This window comes from Schistocerca gregaria, chromosome 2, assembly GCF_023897955.1.
Source record: "Schistocerca gregaria isolate iqSchGreg1 chromosome 2, iqSchGreg1.2, whole genome shotgun sequence".
Taxonomy (NCBI): Eukaryota; Metazoa; Arthropoda; class Insecta; order Orthoptera; family Acrididae; genus Schistocerca; species Schistocerca gregaria.
The window spans coordinates 552,639,736-552,658,757 of NC_064921.1; positions in this window are offsets into that span (position 1 = coordinate 552,639,736).

Below are 19,022 nucleotides of genomic sequence, written 5' to 3' on the forward strand. Positions count from 1 at the left end.
AGGTGTGCGACTGTTGCAGATATCCTCATGCTAAAAGAAAGCGTGCTTCATGTTTGGAAGAACCCTTCCAATTCGTATTTTCGGTTTTATGAAGGATTACAGAACGCTGTTTCTGGTCGCCGGCATAGCATTGTTGCACACAGCTATTCTACACGCTGCGTTTAGGGGATCTCTACCAGCAGAGGATTGCAACTTGGGACAGAGAAACGTACAAGTCGACCAAGTAATATGCATGGCCTGTAATACAGCAACTGGTACTCTGACTACAGTGTAAAGTCCGTAAGCATACCTTTCAGTACGCCCTCGCACATCACCTCTTTATCAGTAATATATTATTTCTTATCAAGTGCGGAACCATTTTGCACAGTAACTGTTAATTTCATTGATTGAAGTGATTTCTCGATTTACAGACACTGACTTATGAATGTCAGTTATTAACAGCATAAATTTAGTGAACATGTGTATACACCTGCAACCGTACTTGTACCATTGGGTCAATATGATTGCGTAAGCAGTTGGAAACATATCACACTTGTTTTCAAACCTATTATTTTGGGGCCTCATGCCTTTGTCCCTCACAGTCATGATTTTCCAAAGAAGTTTGGTTCACTTTTATATTTATACCAAACCACTATTTAAGATTGGTGTTTCCACTGAGGATACTTGGGTCAATATGACACCAATCTCAATTTCTTTTCATATCTTGAATGTAGCATCTCAGACACTGGGAATGTGACTTTCGTTGGAACAGCTGTAATTGGGAATTAAAAATGAACAGTTTTATGTTTTATAATTTCTGATAACCAGCCATTAGAGGCGAAGAACGCTAGAAAGTAGAAATTTCGCTTGATAGAGCAAATGGTAGGTTACACGATCGCTAACAGGCATGAAAAACTTCGTGAATCGTGCTAACACGATACAGTCTATTACAATGCCGCTAATTGTACCGGAATTTATTAACAGGTAAGCAAGACCATTGTCTATGTAGTTGTTGTCGCTTCGTTATTGGTGAAGTTTTCCTTCCCCTTTACACTTACCGGGTATCGAACCCAGATCGGACGACATTTAGATTACTAATAGAAGACGCCACCCCTAGATCAGAGGCGCATTTTTGCTTTGGAATACACTTGTGTAAACTTGATGCAAAACGTTTGTTATTTAAATCGTTATCGATGGAATAGCATGCTATCCAGAAACATAGTCGTAATCAAGTCTTCGATGTTTACTTGAGATTCCGAAAAAATGGCATAGCCTGGGAGGAAAACGTCTTATACAGTTATCGTCCAACTAACGTGAGTACAATGCGTATTTTTGGATCTTTTATGGAACCCACCCGTGTCTGGACACCAAAAGAGTACTGAAAAGTTGTGGTTAAAATCCCACACAAAGTGTGAAAAAAAAATCGGGAAACATAAGAGTGACAGAAAAACGTTTTTAAATCATCGTTGGTTAAACGTAGAGAATTAAAGGTTACTCCCACAAAATGGTGGAAATGTGTCGGCGTAACGAATCAAATATGTCCACCCGCATCATAACGTTAGAAGCTACATTCTGGAACTCGGCCACGAGGGTCCAGAATTTTCCTTCTAGCGTTATGTGTGCCCATTAGACAATCATCGGCCATGACACCGACACATTTTTGCGATTTTGAGTGGTGTAGTTTCGTGGACTGTGGGGAATCTTAGAATTCACGTTATGATCTTCGTTAGAAGAACGGTTTTTTGTGCAATAAACGCACCTTAAATACAGGGACACCAGATTTTTGCTAAGCTTTGTCTCGCTGACCGATTATTGACACTATGTCCCACTGGCATTGCACTGTAAACGGCAGAAAATTAAGTAGTGATCTGTAGGCCAAAGGTATAAAGCACGATAGCAGATTGCGCCTCCATACTGACTTGCTGATGTGTTTTGCTGTGATTGACTTAATGTAGACAACGGAACAGCTCTGATGCCTGCATGCCTCCATAGTATAACATGTTTAAGATCCCAAAACGAAAGAGAAACGGTAAGTCCAAAGCATATTCTCTGTAAGTTAAGTCTCTGACAAAATTACAATGTCATCGGCGAACCTCAAATTTTTCATTTATTCTCCATGGATTTTAATACCTACTCCGAATTTTTCTTTTGTTTCCTTTACTCCTTGCTCAACATACAGATTGAATAACATCGGGGTGAGGCTACAACCCTGTCTCACTCCCTTCCCAACCACTGCTTCCCTCGACTTTTATAACTGCCATGTGGTTTCTGTACAAATTGTAAATAGCCTTTCGCTCCCTGTATTTTACCCCTGCCACATTTATAATTTGAAACAGAGTATTCCAGTCAACATCGTCAAAAGCTTTCTCTAAGTCTAGAAACGTTACAAACGTAGCTTTGCCTTTACTTATTCTAGCCTCTAAAATAAGTCGTAGGGTCAGCGTTGCCTCTCGTGTTCAAACATTTCTACGGAATCGAAACTGATCTTCCCCGAGGTCGGCTTCTACTAGTTTTTCCATTCGTCTGTAAAGAATTCGTGTTAGTATTTTGCAGCTGTGACTTATTAAACTAATAGTTCGGTAATTTTCACATCTGCAACATCTGATTTCTTTGGGATTTGAATTATTATATACTTTTTGAAGTTTGAGGATATTTCACCTGTCTCATACATCTTGCTCACCAGATGGTAGAGTTTTGTCAGGACTGTCTCTCCCAAGGCTGTCAGCAATTTAATGGAATGCTGTTTACTCCCATGGCCTTGTTTCGTCTTAGATCTTTCAGTGCTCTATCAAACTCTTCACACAGTATCATATCTCCCATTTCATCTTCATCTACATCCTCTTCTATTTCCATAATATTGCCCTCAAGTACCTCGCCATTGTATAGATCCTCTACATACTGCTTCCACATTTCTGCTTTCCCTTCTTTGCTTAGAACTGGGTTTCCATCTGAGCTCTTGATATTCATTCAAGTGGTTCTCTTTTCTCCAAAGGTCTCTTTGATTTTCTTGTAGACAGCATCTATCTTACCCCTAGTGAGATAAGCCTATACATCCTTACATTTGTACTCTAGCCATGCATGCTTAGCCATTTTGCACTTCCTGTCGATCTCATTTTTGAGACGTTTGTATTCCTTTTTGCCTGCTTCATTTACTTCTTTTCATCAATTAAATTCAATATTTCTTCTGTTACCCGAGGGTTTCTACTAGCCCCTGTCTTTTTACCTACTTGATCCTCTGCTGCCTTCACTACTTCATCCCTCCAAGCTACGCATTCTTCTTCTACTGTATTTCTTTCCCCCATTCCTGTCAATTGTTCCCTTATGCTCTCCCTGAACTCAGTACAACCTCTGTTGTAGCCAGTTTATCCAGATCCCATCTATTTAAATTCCCACCTTTTTGCAATTTCTTCAGTTTCAATCAAGAGTTCATAACCAATAGAATATGGTCAGAGACCACATCTACCCTTGTAAATGTCTTAACAATTTAAAACCTGGTTCCTAAATCTCTGTCTTACCATTATATAATATATCTGAAACTGTCGGTATCTCCAGGCTGCTCCCATGTATAAAACCTTCTTTTATGGTTAGCTACGATTAAGTTGTGCTCTGTGCAGAATTCTACCACGCAGCTTCCTCCTTCATTTCTTCCTCCCAATCCATATTCACCTACTACGTTCCTTCTCTCCCTTTTCCTACTACCGAATTCCAGCCTCACATGACTATTAAAATTTCGTCTCCCTTCACTATGTTAATAATTTCTTTTATTTCATAATACATTTCTTCAATTTTTTCGTCATCTGCGGAGCTAGTTGGCATATATACTTGTACTACTATAGTAGGCGTGTGCTTCGTGTTTATCTTGGCCGCAATAATGCGTTCACTATGCTGTTTGTAGTAGCTTACCCGTACTCCTATTTTTTAATTCATTATTAAACCTACTCCTGCATTACCCCAATTTGATTTTGTATTTGTACACCTGTATTCACCTGAACAAAAGTCTTGTTCCTCCTGCCACGGAACTTCAATAATTCCCACTATATCTAACTTTAACCTACCCATTTCCTTTTTCAAATTTTCTAACCTACCTGCGCAATTATGGGATCTGACATTCCACGCTCCGATCCATAGAACGCCAGTTTTCTTTCTCCTGATAACGACGTCTTTTGAGTAGTCCACGCCTGGAGATCCAAGTGGGGGACAATTTTAACTCCGGACTATTTTACCCATGAGTACGCCATCATCATTTAATCATACAGTAAAGTTGCATGCTCTCGGGCAAAATGACAGCTGTAATTTCTCCTTGCTTTCAGCCGTTCTCAGTACCAGCACAGCAAGGCCGTTTTGGTTAGTGTTGAAACGGCCCCTTTGAACAATTATACATGACTGTGCTTAAACTGACAGAGAATATTTTTAGTGCAACGCAATCTGACCTTTAATAATCCCTACAAAAGAATGGCCCTGACTAACATTAACCTATACCTTTCACAAATCACTTACCTCACAAAAATCTTCGCTACTCGAACTACTGCAATACGCCGAGCGCCACTACTGCCAGTTACATAAAAGATTCAAACTACTGAAGGCACTAACTACTGATAGGCACAGTTAGCAAAAGAAAGATTTTGATAGAGAACAAACAATTTATTTACCTTAATAGTGTTCAAAAGTCATAATGTATATAGCAGTTCATGACATCAATTCTTACAAAGTACTGTTTCTGATGGACACACATCCAATCATCCGCTCTCAATAATCCTCCATCTCACTTCCCCACATCCACCACTGCTGGCGGCTCACCTCCAACTGCGCAACGCTACGCGCTGTTAACATCCAGCTGCCCAACAGTACAATAGCAAACAACAATGCAAACCAGCCACAGACTGCACACAGCACAGCCAGTGATTTTCATACAGAGCGCTACGTGGCGTTACCAATAAGAAAACCTAAAGAGCCTACTTACAGTGTTACAAGGCCAGATCAATCAACCAGACTGTTGCCCCTGCATTTACTGAAAAGGCTGCTGCCCCTTTTCAGGAACCACAAGTTTGTCTGGCCTCTCAACAGATACCGCTCCGTTGTGGTTTCACCTACAGTACGGCTATCTGTATCGCTGAGGCACGCAAGCTTCCCAACCAACGGCAATGTCCATGGTTCATGGGGGTCGCTCTACCCGGTATAGGTTTGCAATTGTCTGCTGCCGCGGTGTGACGTTTGACTATCACGAGGCATCGCAGTGTGCTCATCTGAGAATTGACTATCGGCGTGCCGCTAAAGATTTCTTTGAGCAGTTACGCCACAAAATTGAAAATAAACCCGGCAGATGACAGAGGCAAGCCGACAAACAGTGTGGATGACGGTGATGACACAATTGTCAAGTCATACGCACTACGTTAGACAACGGGAACAGGCAGACCCGATTCGCGAATGGAGAGAACAGCAGACGAGGATAGTGTGCATGACGTTTCGTCACAGCAATCATCGTCACAGCAAGCGGGAGATTTTTCGATGGTTGAAATGATGAGAATTTTTCTTCAAGAAAGAGAACACGAGAAAGCCAAAGGGAAACTTATAAATTACAGAAACAACGTGATAGAGAACAAACGGAACAGAGCTAAACTGGCTTGATCTAAATACCACCACTGGTAATCTGACCGCTCTTACTGCTACAATGAAAGCTCGCTTAGATAATGTTGATACCAACTTAGAGGCAAGAATAAGGACAATCACGGTGGAATGTATCTCGGAATTAAGTACTAAAGTTAATGAAAGGGTGGAAGGCTTTCTGCAGAAGGTTGAGGCATGTGAGAGCGCAGTAGGTAACATGTACAAAGACTTCAAAGTACAAGTCGAAAGCTGCCAGGCAGTTACAACGGAAGTCTCAAAGAAGTCGGCTGATGTTGGAACTAAAGTAAAAAAGCTTGCAGACAACGTCATCACTCTGCAAGGCCAGGTCAAGGTCCTGACGCAGGTGCTATCCGACAATAACACTAAAAAGAGGTAACAGTGCAGTAGAATCGTGATGCAAATTCGAGAGATTTAGCATGGGCAGTGACTTGCTGGGGGAATTCTATTACTCGTAGCAATTAGGTTTGATTCAAATGCTATAACTTGAGGGCTGGAAGATACGTTAGAATATAATAAGTAAGCGATACTGGTGTAAGGAGAGTTGAGAGGTTTGCTCTGTACCGCTTCTTCCAAGTATTGTGGACAAACACTTTACAACCTCTGACATATGTCTCATGAAGTGACTGCAACGTGAAAATTAGGTCCTAATACGAAAGTTTTTACAGAGAGACAATCAGCAGCAGAGTCTTTCTTAGGCTTTCCTAAAAAAAATTTAAAAAATCAGCTTGTCTTGATCATCCTTTAGCAAATATGTATTGGTGGCAGCAGAATACTTTTGCAGTTAGCTTCAAACGTCACTTCTGCATAATGTTTCTTGGAAAGAGCACGACCTGGACAGTCTATTCTAGGATGAAATTGTTTTCATTGCGCCATGGCCAGTGGCAGGAATGGTCATGATGCATCAGCCGACTGTAAGCCGTAGCTTAGCTTCTAGCAACTTGCGGGTACTACGAAAGGATCCAGGTAGTTGGCTCTTGGGCTCAGATCTGTGATCAAGTCCTGGCGGCGGCGCTCATAGCGGCCTCTGCAGAGCTGAATAGTGATCTAGAAAGTATGCTGGTTGGGTAGCAACAGAGGTGGTTGTGTGTGATGCATGTATTCTCCGACTTTTTACATGAAAATTTGAGAAGATTCATTACGGTGAGTGCGTTGACGTTTCTTCCCCCATGTAAACTGATCGATTGACGGCTGGGAAGTCGCATGGACGGCCTCTCTAGCCTCAGGACACCTGTTACTGCTGACACGTGAACACTTGGAGATGGGCCTATAACTTCTGGCACAGCTGGTGAGGCCGTGACTCCTGACACTCCTACATCAGGTGACACTGCGTGCTATATTACCACGTTTGTGTGCAATCAGAAGGTTGTTTTCTGGAAACGTCATGGGGGGGGGGGGGGGGGGGGGGGAGGGTGGACTGTATTCTCTAATGTCAGTGCTTACAAGACCTTGAATATACTTGGCAATACAATTTATTTCTGGTGGAAATTTATTTACTTGATTTCACTGAATCTCTTTGTGTACTGTCAGTAACAGGCCTGGGTAACTGGTACGCCTACCTGCGGGACGAGGAAATGGTGGGGGTGGAGGGGCGGAGTAGGAGTGGTCATAAGATTGTTTCTAAGACGCTTAAATGGCTCTGAGCACTATGGCACCAAACATCCGTGGTCATCAGTCCCCTAGAACTTAGAACTACTTAAACCTAACTAACCTAAGGACATCACACACATCCAAGCCCGAGGCAGGATTCGAACCTGCGACCGTAGCTGTAGCACAGTTCTGGACTGAGCGCCTAGAACCGCTAGACCACAGCGGCCGATCTCTAAGATGCTTAGCCTGTATGCACACATCCAGGTGAGAACATATGCAGCTGCCACCAGTCTCTCCTGGTGAGAAATTTTAGGCCCCATTATTGTAGCAGTTATGTTATTTGAATGATTTTTTTCAACTCTTAGCGTATATGTTTCATTATGGCCTGTCGTTAATAAGGGATGGTTTTTTATGACAGTTTCGATGTGTAATTAGAGCAGTGACGCGTTTTCCAATATTTGTGGTTGTTTGTATTGGCATTCCAACACGTCAGTAATTCTTTGCTGACCTTTCCCTTCTTACCATGTAGATTTAAGCAAGTTCCATAGCAGTTATACACTTGCAGATCAGTAGGAAGCAACTGTTCCTACACTTCAGCGACAGTTGACTATCCTGTCCGTTCCTACCACTTATGCGTGTGTCTGTATACAACTTCTCCTGCAGGTGTACAGTTCCAGATCGGTAGGAGGCAGTTATTCTGGCAGTCGCCTTAGGACAGTTCTCCATCAACTTCGGGTGGTAATGAGGACTCGACCTCACAGCAAAGTGAATGTTTTTCTAGAAAGGGGAGCAAAAGCAATTTCCAGCCTACTCAGTTGAGCCCATACACCGAGATGAGAACCTCTGCTTCCTTCAATCTGTAGTTGTGTAATAGGACAAAGTTGTCTCATGCGCTCTGAACTGACTGGCCATTGCAAAAAACTCAAGCGGCACACTGCTGAAAACTATTCCCCCTGAGCTCATATATTTTCATTTACTTCCATCCCTTTTGTAGGAGGCTAAGGATGCAGTCCTGAAGCATATGCTTACAGGGAATCCTCTCTGTCGAACTCCAACACCTCGTTAACTGAACACATTTCCCACCAAAAGTAAAGACAGTACCTCCCACTCTAGCCTTCTTCCTGCCCATTCACAAATGGTGGAAGAGGTGGGGTGGGGAGTACTGCGGACCAGAGTAGTCACTCTTCAAATCTGAGGCAACACATACACATATTATTTGGAAATTTCGGGGTGGGGAGGTTGGAGTCGGTTGATGCTGGCAATCCAACACCCTCAAAAATAAAGTAAGTAAATAAAGTAACTAAATTACGTCCCTCTTACAGAATAGAGTGAGTTTTTTTTCCACCAACATCCTGATATGATGCCTGGTGGTGTCCCAGGAAGGTGGGGGGAGAACATTGGAAAAGTGACTCTGAACTGAATTGGGGAAGGATGACAAAAAAACGTGTCTCTATTCTCAGAGGCTGTGAGAGGAGAACAAAGAGGGGCTTGCGTGGTGGTTCCTCAGAAGGATAAATTCACCTTGAGGGGCCATAAATCAACTCTAAGGGTTCATAAATAATTTAGCATAACTATAGGTTAAGAGGAAGGGGTGAAGAATAATTTACCCCGGATTTTATACTTGATTCTGAATGTATGCAACCTGCACAAACAAAATTTCCTAGGTTTAGCTTCATCCCACTATACTGTCAATGGCATTTGCAACTTAATTTGCAATGTGAAGTACTGTGTACGTGGCCGTTACTGCCTGAACTGTACCGGAAATGTAGATGAAAACATAGACACACGACTCGATGCAATTTGTGAACATTAATTTTACGATACTACTATTGACTTTCACTGCTGATCCAGGGCGAAGAACATAGAGAAAAGTATGATACACATTTGCCAGCTCTGATCACTTATATCCTTACAGTGATATAATATCTATTGTAACAAATTCACATGATATACTTGCTATTTAACCTGTGATGTAGTTACAGTAAATATTTTCCCAATGTGAAGGTGTTCCATCTTGGAAGCTAATAGTGAATAAATGTATTGTAAGATAGCAAAGTGTGTATCATGCATTGCTGCAAGCGTATCGATCCTGCAGACAGCTGCTTAAAAAACCTTTTTGATCAAAGGGATAAATGTTGTTGTTGTTGTTGTTGTTGTCTTCAGTCCTGAGACTGGTTTGATGCAGCTCTCCATGCTACTCTATCCTGTGCAAACTGCTTCATCTCCCAGTACCTACTGCAACCTACATCCTTCTGAATCTGCTTAGTATACTGATCTCTCGGTCTCCCTCTACGATTTTTACCCTTCACGCTGCCCTCCAATGCTAAATTTGTGATCCCTTGATGCCTCAAAACATGTCCTACCAACCGATCCCTTCTTCTAGTCAAGTTGTGCCACAAACTTCTCTTCTCCCCAATCCTATTCAATACCTCCTCATTAGTTACGTGATCTATCCACCTTATCTTCAGTATTCTTCTGTAGCACCACATTTCGAAAGCTTCTATTCTCTTCTTGTCCAAACTAGTTATCGTCCATGTTTCACTTCCATACATGGCTTCACTCCAAACAAATACTTTCAGAAACGACTTCCTGATACATATATCTATATTCGATGTTAACAAATTTCTCTTCTCCAGAAACGCTTTCCTTGCCATTGCCAGTCTACATTTTATATCCTCTCTACTTCGACCATCATCAGTTATTTTACTTCCTAAATAGCAAAACTCCTTAACTACTTTAAGTGTCTCATTTCCTAATCTAATTCCCTCAGCATCACCAGACTCAATTCGACTGCATTCCATTATCGTCGTTTTGCTTTTGTTGATTGTCATCTTATATCCTCCTTTCAAGACACTGTCCATTCCGTTCAACTGCTCTTCCAAGTCCTTTGCCGTCTCTGACAGAATTACAATGTCATCGGCAAACCTCAAAGTTTTTACTTCGTCTCCATGAATTTTAATACCTACTCCAAATTTTTCTTTTGTTTCCTTTACTGCTTGCTCAATATACAGATTGAATAACATCGGGGAGAGGCTACAACCCTGTCTCACTCCTTTCCCAACCACTGCTTCCCTTTCATGCCCCTCGACTCTTATTACTGCCATCTGGTTTCTGTACAAATTATAAATAGCCTTTCGCTCCCTGTATTTTACCCCTGCCACCTTTAGAATTTGAAAGAGAGTATTCCAGTCAACATTATCAAAAGCTTTCTCTAAGTCTACAAATGCTAGAAACGTAGGTTTGCCTTTTCTTAATCTTTCTTCTAAGATAAGTCGTAAGGTCAGTATTGCCTCACGTGTTCCAACATTTCGACGGAATCCAAACTGATCCTCCCCGAGGTCTGCATCTACCAGTTTTTCCATTCGTCTGTAAAGAATTCGCGTTAGTATATATCACCCGTGGCTTATTAAACTGATAGTTCGGTAATTTTCACATCTGTCAACACCTGCTTTCTTTGGGATTGGAATTATTATATTCTTCTTGAAGTCTGAGGGTATTTCGCCTGTCTCATACATCTTGCTCACCAGCTGGTAGAGTTTTGTCATGACTGGCTCTCCCAAGGCCGTCAGTAGTTCTAATGGAATGTTGTCTACTCCGGGGGCCTTGTTTCGACTCAGGTCTTTCAGTGCTCTGTCAAACTCTTCACGCAGTATCGTATCTCCCATTTCGTCTTCATCTACATCCTCTTCTATTTCCATAATATTGTCCTCAAGTACATCGCCCTTGTATAAACCTTCTATATACTCCTTCCACCTTTCTGCCTTCCCTTCTTTGCTTAGAACTGGGCTGCCATCTGAGCTCTTGATATTCATACACGTGGTTCTCTTCTCTCCAAAGGTCTCTTTAATTTTCCTGTAGGCAGTATCTATCTTACCTCCTAGTGAGATAAGCTTCTACATCCTTACATTTGTCCTCTAGCCATCCCTGTTTAGCCATTTTGCACTTCCTGTCGATCTCATTTTTGAGATGTTTGTATTCCTTTTTGCCTGCTTCATTTACTGCATTTTTATATTTTCTCCTTTCATCAATTAAATTCAATATTTCTTCTGTTACCCAAGGATTTCTAGCAGCCCTCGTCTTTGTACCTACTTTATCCTCTGCTGCCTTCACTACTACATCCCTCAGAGCTACCCATTCTTCTTCTACTGTATTTCTTTCCCCTATTCCTGTCAATTGTTCCCTTATGCTCTCTCTGAAACTCTGTACAACCTCTGGTTCTTTCAGTTTATCCAGGTCCCATCTCTTTAATTTCTCACATTTTTGCAGTTTCTTCAGTTTTAATCTACAGGACATAACCAATAGATTGTGGTCAGAGTCCACATCTGCCCCTGGAAATGTCTTACAACTTAAAACCTGGTTCCTAAATCTCTGTCTTACCATTATATAATCTATCTGATACCTTTTAGTATCTCCAGGGTTCTTCCACGTATACAACCTTCTTTCATGATTCTTAAACCAAGTGTTAGCTACGATTAAGTTGTGCTCTGTGCAAAATTCTACTAGGCGGCTTCCTCTTTCATTTCTTAGCCCCAATCCATATTCACCTACTATGTTTCCTTCTCTCCCTTTTCCTACACTCGAATTCCAGTCACCCATTACTATTAAATTTTCGTCTCCCTTCACTATCTGAATAATTTCTTTTATTTCATCGTACATTTCTTCAAATTCTTCATCATCTGCAGAGCTAGTTGGCATATAAACTTGTACTACTGTAGTAGGTGTGGGCTTCGTATCTATCTTGGCCACAATAATGCGTTCACTATGCTGTTTGTAGTAGCTTACCCGCATTCCTATTTTCCTATTCATTATTAAACCTACTCCTGCATTACCCCTATTTGATTTTGTGTTTATAACCCTGTAGTCACCTGACCAGAAGTCTTGTTCCTCCTGCCACCGAACTTCACTAATTCCCACTATATCTAACTTTAATCTATCCATTTCCCTTTGTAAATTTTCTAACCTACCTGCCCGATTAAGGGATCTGACATTCCACGCTCCGATCCGTAGAACGCCAGTTTTCTTTCTCCTGATAACGACATCCTCCTGAGTAGTCCCCGCCCGGAAATCCGAATGGGGGACTATTTTACCTCCGGAATATTTTACCCAAGAGGATGCCATCATCATTTAATCATACAGTAAAGCTGCATGTCCTCGGGAAAAATTACGGCTGTAGTTTCCCCTTGCTTTCAGCCGTTCGCAGTACCAGCACAGCAAGGCCGTTTTGGTTAATGTTGCAAGGCCAGATCAGTCAATCATCCAGACTGTTGCCCCTGCAACTACTGAAAAGGCTGCTGCCCCTGTTCAGGAACCACACGCTTGTCTGGCCTCTCAACAGATACCCCTCCATTGTGGTTGCACCTACGGTACGGCCATCTGTATCGCTGAGGCACACAAGCCTCCCCACCAACGGCAAAGTCCATGGTTCATGGGGGGAGGGATAAATGACTGTTTGAATCTTAGAGTACTGTATGCTATGAGGTGATATGAAGGTGTCTACCCAAGATGCTCATGGATCCATCTCTTTTACTTAAGTCATTTTTTGTTATTGCTATATCTATTTGAAAACATTCTTGTGTACTACCAATAACATTCCTTCCAGCACAATCTGTGTAAGGTGTTAAGTATATTTTTATGATTCCTTTGGACAACAGTTGCCAGAAACATTATTGCGATGGACGAGTAAGTGACGTCTGTTTGAGACACAACCAAACTACGCTGAGGCATCCTACTCGCGGTTTCCGGCATCAACCTCATTGTCCAGATGCTGTCCTTCACTATAGGTCCTGCAGCAGCCGACAACGGTCGCCTAGATCCGGTCCTTGGATCATTCTTGCGTCGTCTTCATCAGCAGAATCACTCGACAACATCTCCTAAATTTTAATACCCACTGTCATAAAATATGAACTGTAATCGTTTTTTAATTGTGCTTATGCTACACATTATACTTTAATTACACCATGCTCCCTGTGTCAGAAAACGACTCAAAAATAAAGACAATGTCTAAAAACCTATTTATTTACACTGATTTGGTAAAACAAATCAGGTTCAGATCAGTGGAATAGTGCACACCGAAAATTTTAATACATATGTTGAATGCCACTTATCCCTAGCATTCCTTTTTTTCTTTACATTAACTTATAACGATACATAAAAGGCTCAGCATCCAAACTGCGTTCCGGAAAGCATTTCCGATGGAGATAAATAGCTTTTGCAATGACTTTTATTGTCTTTCATAATGTAAAGTGTTAAAAAGCTTTTTTTTTCTCTCTGGCTTCCAGTTGATTTACAAACGATGTTCAATAAAGGGTTAATTTTTCGACAAAAATGGTTATTGTATCTTCAGTTTACAGTGCCTGCTTGATTACGATTCGTTTACGTCGACTCTTCGAACTCCACGTTGCAGTGGGTGATGTAACGTTCATTGGTGCAACCGTGTTCTACGACTCACAATGTATCGGTCATTCAGGACTGGTTTAAGGCCCAAGCGACACAAGCCGTGACTTATCAAGCTGAGAGGGGGTAGATGGGCGCCGAAGCGTCAGATTCGTGCACAGTGGGTACTGCACTTCTTACTAGAGAAGTCATTGTAATCTTCTTTTTGTGATAAAATATTACAATGTACTTATTTCTGTCTTCCTTTATGAATCTCGGTGTTAGAATGTTTCCCGCGCAGTTCCCCCCGTCTGAGGTTCGAGTCCTCCATCGGGAGTGCGTGTGTGTTTGTGTTGTCCTTAGTGTAAGTTAGTTTAAGTTAGATTAAGTAATGTGTAAGCTTAGGGACCGATGGCCTCAGTAGTTTGGTCCCATAAGACTTTACCACAAATTTCCAATTTTTTCCTAGAAGGCTGCATTCATTTCTGAAATAATGAAGCTGTTTGTATGTTTTTCGAACACTGGAATTAGGTTGAAGTACAGTAATTAGTTTCGTGAACTACGACAACGCGCTTCAAGCGCTCTATTGTCTTTTCATTTTAATATTTGAAAGTCGAACCCGCAATTTAGCTTTTTTGTATACGAAGTTCACTTGTTATTAGATTATTTAAACGATTTCTTTACATTTACAATTAATAACAACAGGGTTTCTAGATACCGAGCTCATTGCATTCCAGCGAGGATTTCTTAGCCTGCAGCTCATTGATGCATGACACTGAAATTAAAATCTAGTGTGTTACAGAATCGCTCAGGCGAGGTTCGCTCAGCGATAATACGGCGTGTTGCAAATAAATGTGGCTCGACACGTAGCCTGCCGCTGCAAGAGTCGTGTTTCCACTGGGTTGCTTCGATATGCGATACGATACGCATTGCGAGTCGTCATACTACAAGGAACAAGGCAGCACGAATCACGTTTCTTTTTCAGTTGCAATCATGAGCTGTTCTGAAGTGGTCGTTACTGTGGGTTAACATTATTTGAAGCACAAAAAACTGAGAAAGTAATGGAAGTCCTGGGTGGACATACACAACGCTATATGTATCTGTTCGGCTGTGATTTCTCGTGAGGCCTCTCCACACGAAAAATTCTACGAATTCTGCGGTATGAGTCCAGACAGCTTTCGATTCAAGGAACTATTAGTGTCAGGCACTCTGACTAAGAGGGGCACAAATTTCCGACTTCCTCTTCCTCTAGCCGAAGAGTTACTCATTACAATCAAGTTGTCCGCAGCTCGTGGTCGTCCGGTAGCGTTCTCGCTTCCCGCGCCCGGGTTCCCCGGTTCGATTCCCGGCGGGGTCGGGGGTTTTCTGCGCCTCGAAATGACTGGATGTTGTGCGATGTCCTTAGGTTAGTTAGGTTTAGGTAGTTCTAAGTTCTAGGGGACTGATGACCATAGATGATAAGTCCGATTGTGCTCAGGGCCATTTTTTTGAACAATCAAGTCAGTTGGCAAAATGTGTGAATTACATTACATATGCCGCCATGAACAACTTAATTTTGTAAGACCACCTATTATAGCATTTCATTCGTTGTGTTACATACATAAGTAATGGATACAATGCGGTTGAGAAGAAGTCAGAAGAAACATTACTGAGATCAGTCATCGTCGATAGAGCAACAGTGGGTGGTGAGCTTTGTGCAGAAAAGGAGTTTGAAAAAGTGGAAGAAGCCCATGAACATATCCGGGCGTATCTTCCTCTGCTTCGTCCAGTTGCTCAAAATTTAGCTTTCAGTCTCTTTTACTCCTGAAATCAAAAAGTGTAGAATGAAAATAATCAAATTAATATTATCGCCTGATGACTCCTGGTTAATTTTTATTTCAGTTAACTTGTACTGCAACATACGAAAGAGAAACACTAGGCAACACTGCTCTCCACACAGCAGGCCACTGCAAGCGGCAATACCGTTGCATGTGAAGCGTAGCAACTCCACTATTTGACGTTCTACCATAGCATTAGGTTGCCAAGGGCTTGAAGTGTCTACCTGCACATAGTTTTTGTATGTACTAAGACTTTTAATTTTTATATCTCGGTCTTGTACTCATCCAGATCACTGTTAAATATGGGTGACATCGTTCTTCCACTTAGTTACTGTAGTGCGCCTACAGAAAGGGTTCGGACATTATTGTTGGATCAGATCAGCTGACTTTCACATCATTCAGACCCCGATTTCAATCTGACTGCAGCCGATCGCTATGGTGGCGGTGATATCTGGGTGGGGAGAGGGGGGGGGGGGGAGGTGCAGATGTCGGACGACAGAGGGGTTTGATAGAGCCGTAGTCATGGACTGACGAGTCTTGATTATTCCCTGACTTACTGCAGAACTGCTCATGAATTTTTATCAGATGCAACCTGATATTTTCATTTGTACAGATACTTTTTGGTGGCAGGTTAACACCTCTTTTTTTTTTATTTGAAGCATTCGTCCCGACTGTTGATCTAAAGAATGCCGATGCATATGAAGTGCTGAAGTTAGCACGTTGTGTTCTTTTAAGCGTATTCTACAATTCAGAACAAGTTGGGTTAAATTTTAGGATTTTCTTCTTTTAATCATTTCCAGCTCCAGATCAGATGTTTACCTACGCAGCACCGTAGTTAGCACGATAACGTCTTTTCCGGTTCAAAGCCTTTCTAACGGCTTTGTGTCGTTAAAGAGTAAGCTAATTGAAACATTGATGAGGATTTAGGATAGAAACTCGTTTCTTTTTGTCAAGTGAAGCTTATCCTACGATACTGAAAGATAACTGAAACACTTCAATTGTCTCTAGCACACCATCAAACTTTTTTGTTGCAATTTTGCTTACAGTTATGTAAGCAATTTTGCGCTTGTCTCCTTTTTATATGTCAACATGACACAAAATAGTTTTTGAAAAAAGTATTTATGGCAAGTAGAGATTAACAGTACTTTCAAAGGTCATTACCAGATGATTTGTTATCTGTAATGTAGAGAACAGTTTTTAGTCAATTAACTGATTTAAGCATTCTAGGAACACCCTCAAAATATTTGCTTACATAGAAAGGTGTAACTAAAGGTAATTTTTCACGTTTTCACGTTTTATTACTGTAAAAGTGGTCTTACATGGCGTAGCCTGTCAGGATCGCAAAGAGAAACTCGTTAAGAAGAACTATGTAGCGTAGGTTTATAGTTTATATGAGTGTTTCCGCTCCTTGCTGGGGGTGTTGTCGATTGAGAAGTCGAGGATCACGTTGTTCTCACGAACAGGTATGAAAATGCAGAGTACACCTGGACAGAGCCCAACGTCTTATGTAACTGAAATGGGACAAGTTTCACGGCTGTTAGTCACTAACAAATGTTTCGCTTTAACATTCAACTATATCATCGGCACGTAGCACATATTAAAGTCTGGCATACAACATCGCCGTCGGCCACAACGTTAGAAGCTAAAGCATGCCTAGAACTACTGGTAGTAGTGCAAGGGCTCGGGCCTCCATGTTTGTCAGTCACTCATCCACAAAAGGGTTGTGAACTCCCTGGGGAAAGCAATACACAAAACGTAATTTTAGATTAAACACTTAATGGGTTATAACATGACATGATATAATAGCAATAGAAACTGTATGGTCTATCACATTGGCGCATTTATCGCTGCAGAAAGTTCTGGACTTTGGATTATTGGTCCAATGTACACTGTTGATTGCTCATAAAAATCATCCGCCTATGCTCCATCCACGAATGAAATGGAAAAGACCTGTACATAAGCGAATACCAAAATCCGCGCTCTTCCAGGCTGTATACAAAGTACTGATCCGCTAGCACCTAATACACAATGAGGGAAAAAATCGCAACACCACAAAAAACGTTGAATGAAATTTCAGGAGTACATTTGACTAGATTACGTATGTAAGTGACTGTCTTCATAAGATCACATGATAACGTAAAGGCGTCATAAACCATTGCAAATTTGAAACACTGGCACATTAATAAAATCTGTAACACCCATAATGTTGAATGCAAGCATGCAAACGTGCATGCATTGTGCTGTACAGATACCGGATGTCAATTTGTTGTATGGAGTTCCATGCCTGTTGCCCTTGGTCCCTCAGTACTGGGACAGTTAATGCTGGCTCTGGAAGGAGCTGGAGTTGTCGTCTGATACGCCTCTATTGGAGACAGATTTAGTGATTGTCCAGGTGAAGGCGACAGTATGTATAGCAGGCTTGGGTGCAAAAGCGGTATGTAGGTGAGCGTTATTGTGTCGGAAATCACACACTGGGTTGCTGTTTATTAATGGCAACACAGCAAGGTGAAACAACAGATCAACGTACAAACATTAATTTAGTGTTCGTGCGATAACCGCGAGAATGCTCCGCTGTCACACGAAATCGCACCTCTTACCATAATTCCTGGTATAGGTCGAGTGTGTTTAGCACTCATTCAGGTTGACTGCATTCCCTCAAAGGCCATCACTGTCAGCGATACACAACCAGCTTTCGTCATAAAACATAACAGACAAGCTTCCTTACCTCCAATTAGCTCTCGCTTCACAGCACACTACGAAATGACAATGGTTTGGGTTGACTGGAATTACGCTAGATGGCGTCTAACTGGGTGCTATGGTTGAAGTAATTGACTTCTAATAGTTCGTTGTACCACTGTGGTGAAACCTGCTGCTCAAATTGCTTCTTGAGACGCAGATTCAGTGCGATGCCACAGCCATACGTCGAACAGGATGGTCGCCCCTCTCGATAGTTCTATGCACCCTGGAACCCGTCTCTTTACGAGCGTACATCCCGTGACCATCGCAACCAGAAGTCATGCTTCGGCCACCCTGTCGCTGCTCAAGCACTTTCTATACTTAGAATTACACTGTCCCTGTTAACACAAATCGTTGAAAGAAATGCCGCACTAGATTCAATCTGGGAGTGCTCTATCGAATTAGGCACGTAAAATGTACACATAACTTATCTCTAAACAGTCGTCAGGAGCGTTTTCTCCGGCGTTTTAGCTGATATTTGTAGTTTCGTTTTTGATTGTGTAGCTGGACTACAAAACACTAGTACTCGTCTCGATTTTCATGCGACGCCTAGTGTCGACAGAAAGAGTTGGTTTCATTCCCGTTACAAACAAAATGTGAATTTCAATTTTCCATCCAACAGAGCACTCCAGATTTGTAAAGTGCAGCAACACGACGTGACATTGACTCGACTAATGTCTGGGTAGTGCTGGAGGGAAGTAACAACATGAATCCTCCAGAACAGTCCATAAATCCGTACGAGTAGGAGGGCCTGGGTACCCCTTCTCAACAGCAAGTTGCAAGGCATCCTAGGTATGCTCAATAACGTTCAATTCCAGGGAATTTGGTGCCCAGAGGAAGAGTTTAAATTCAGAAGAGTGTTCCTAGATTCATTCTGTAGACATTCTGTACATGTGTCACGTCGCA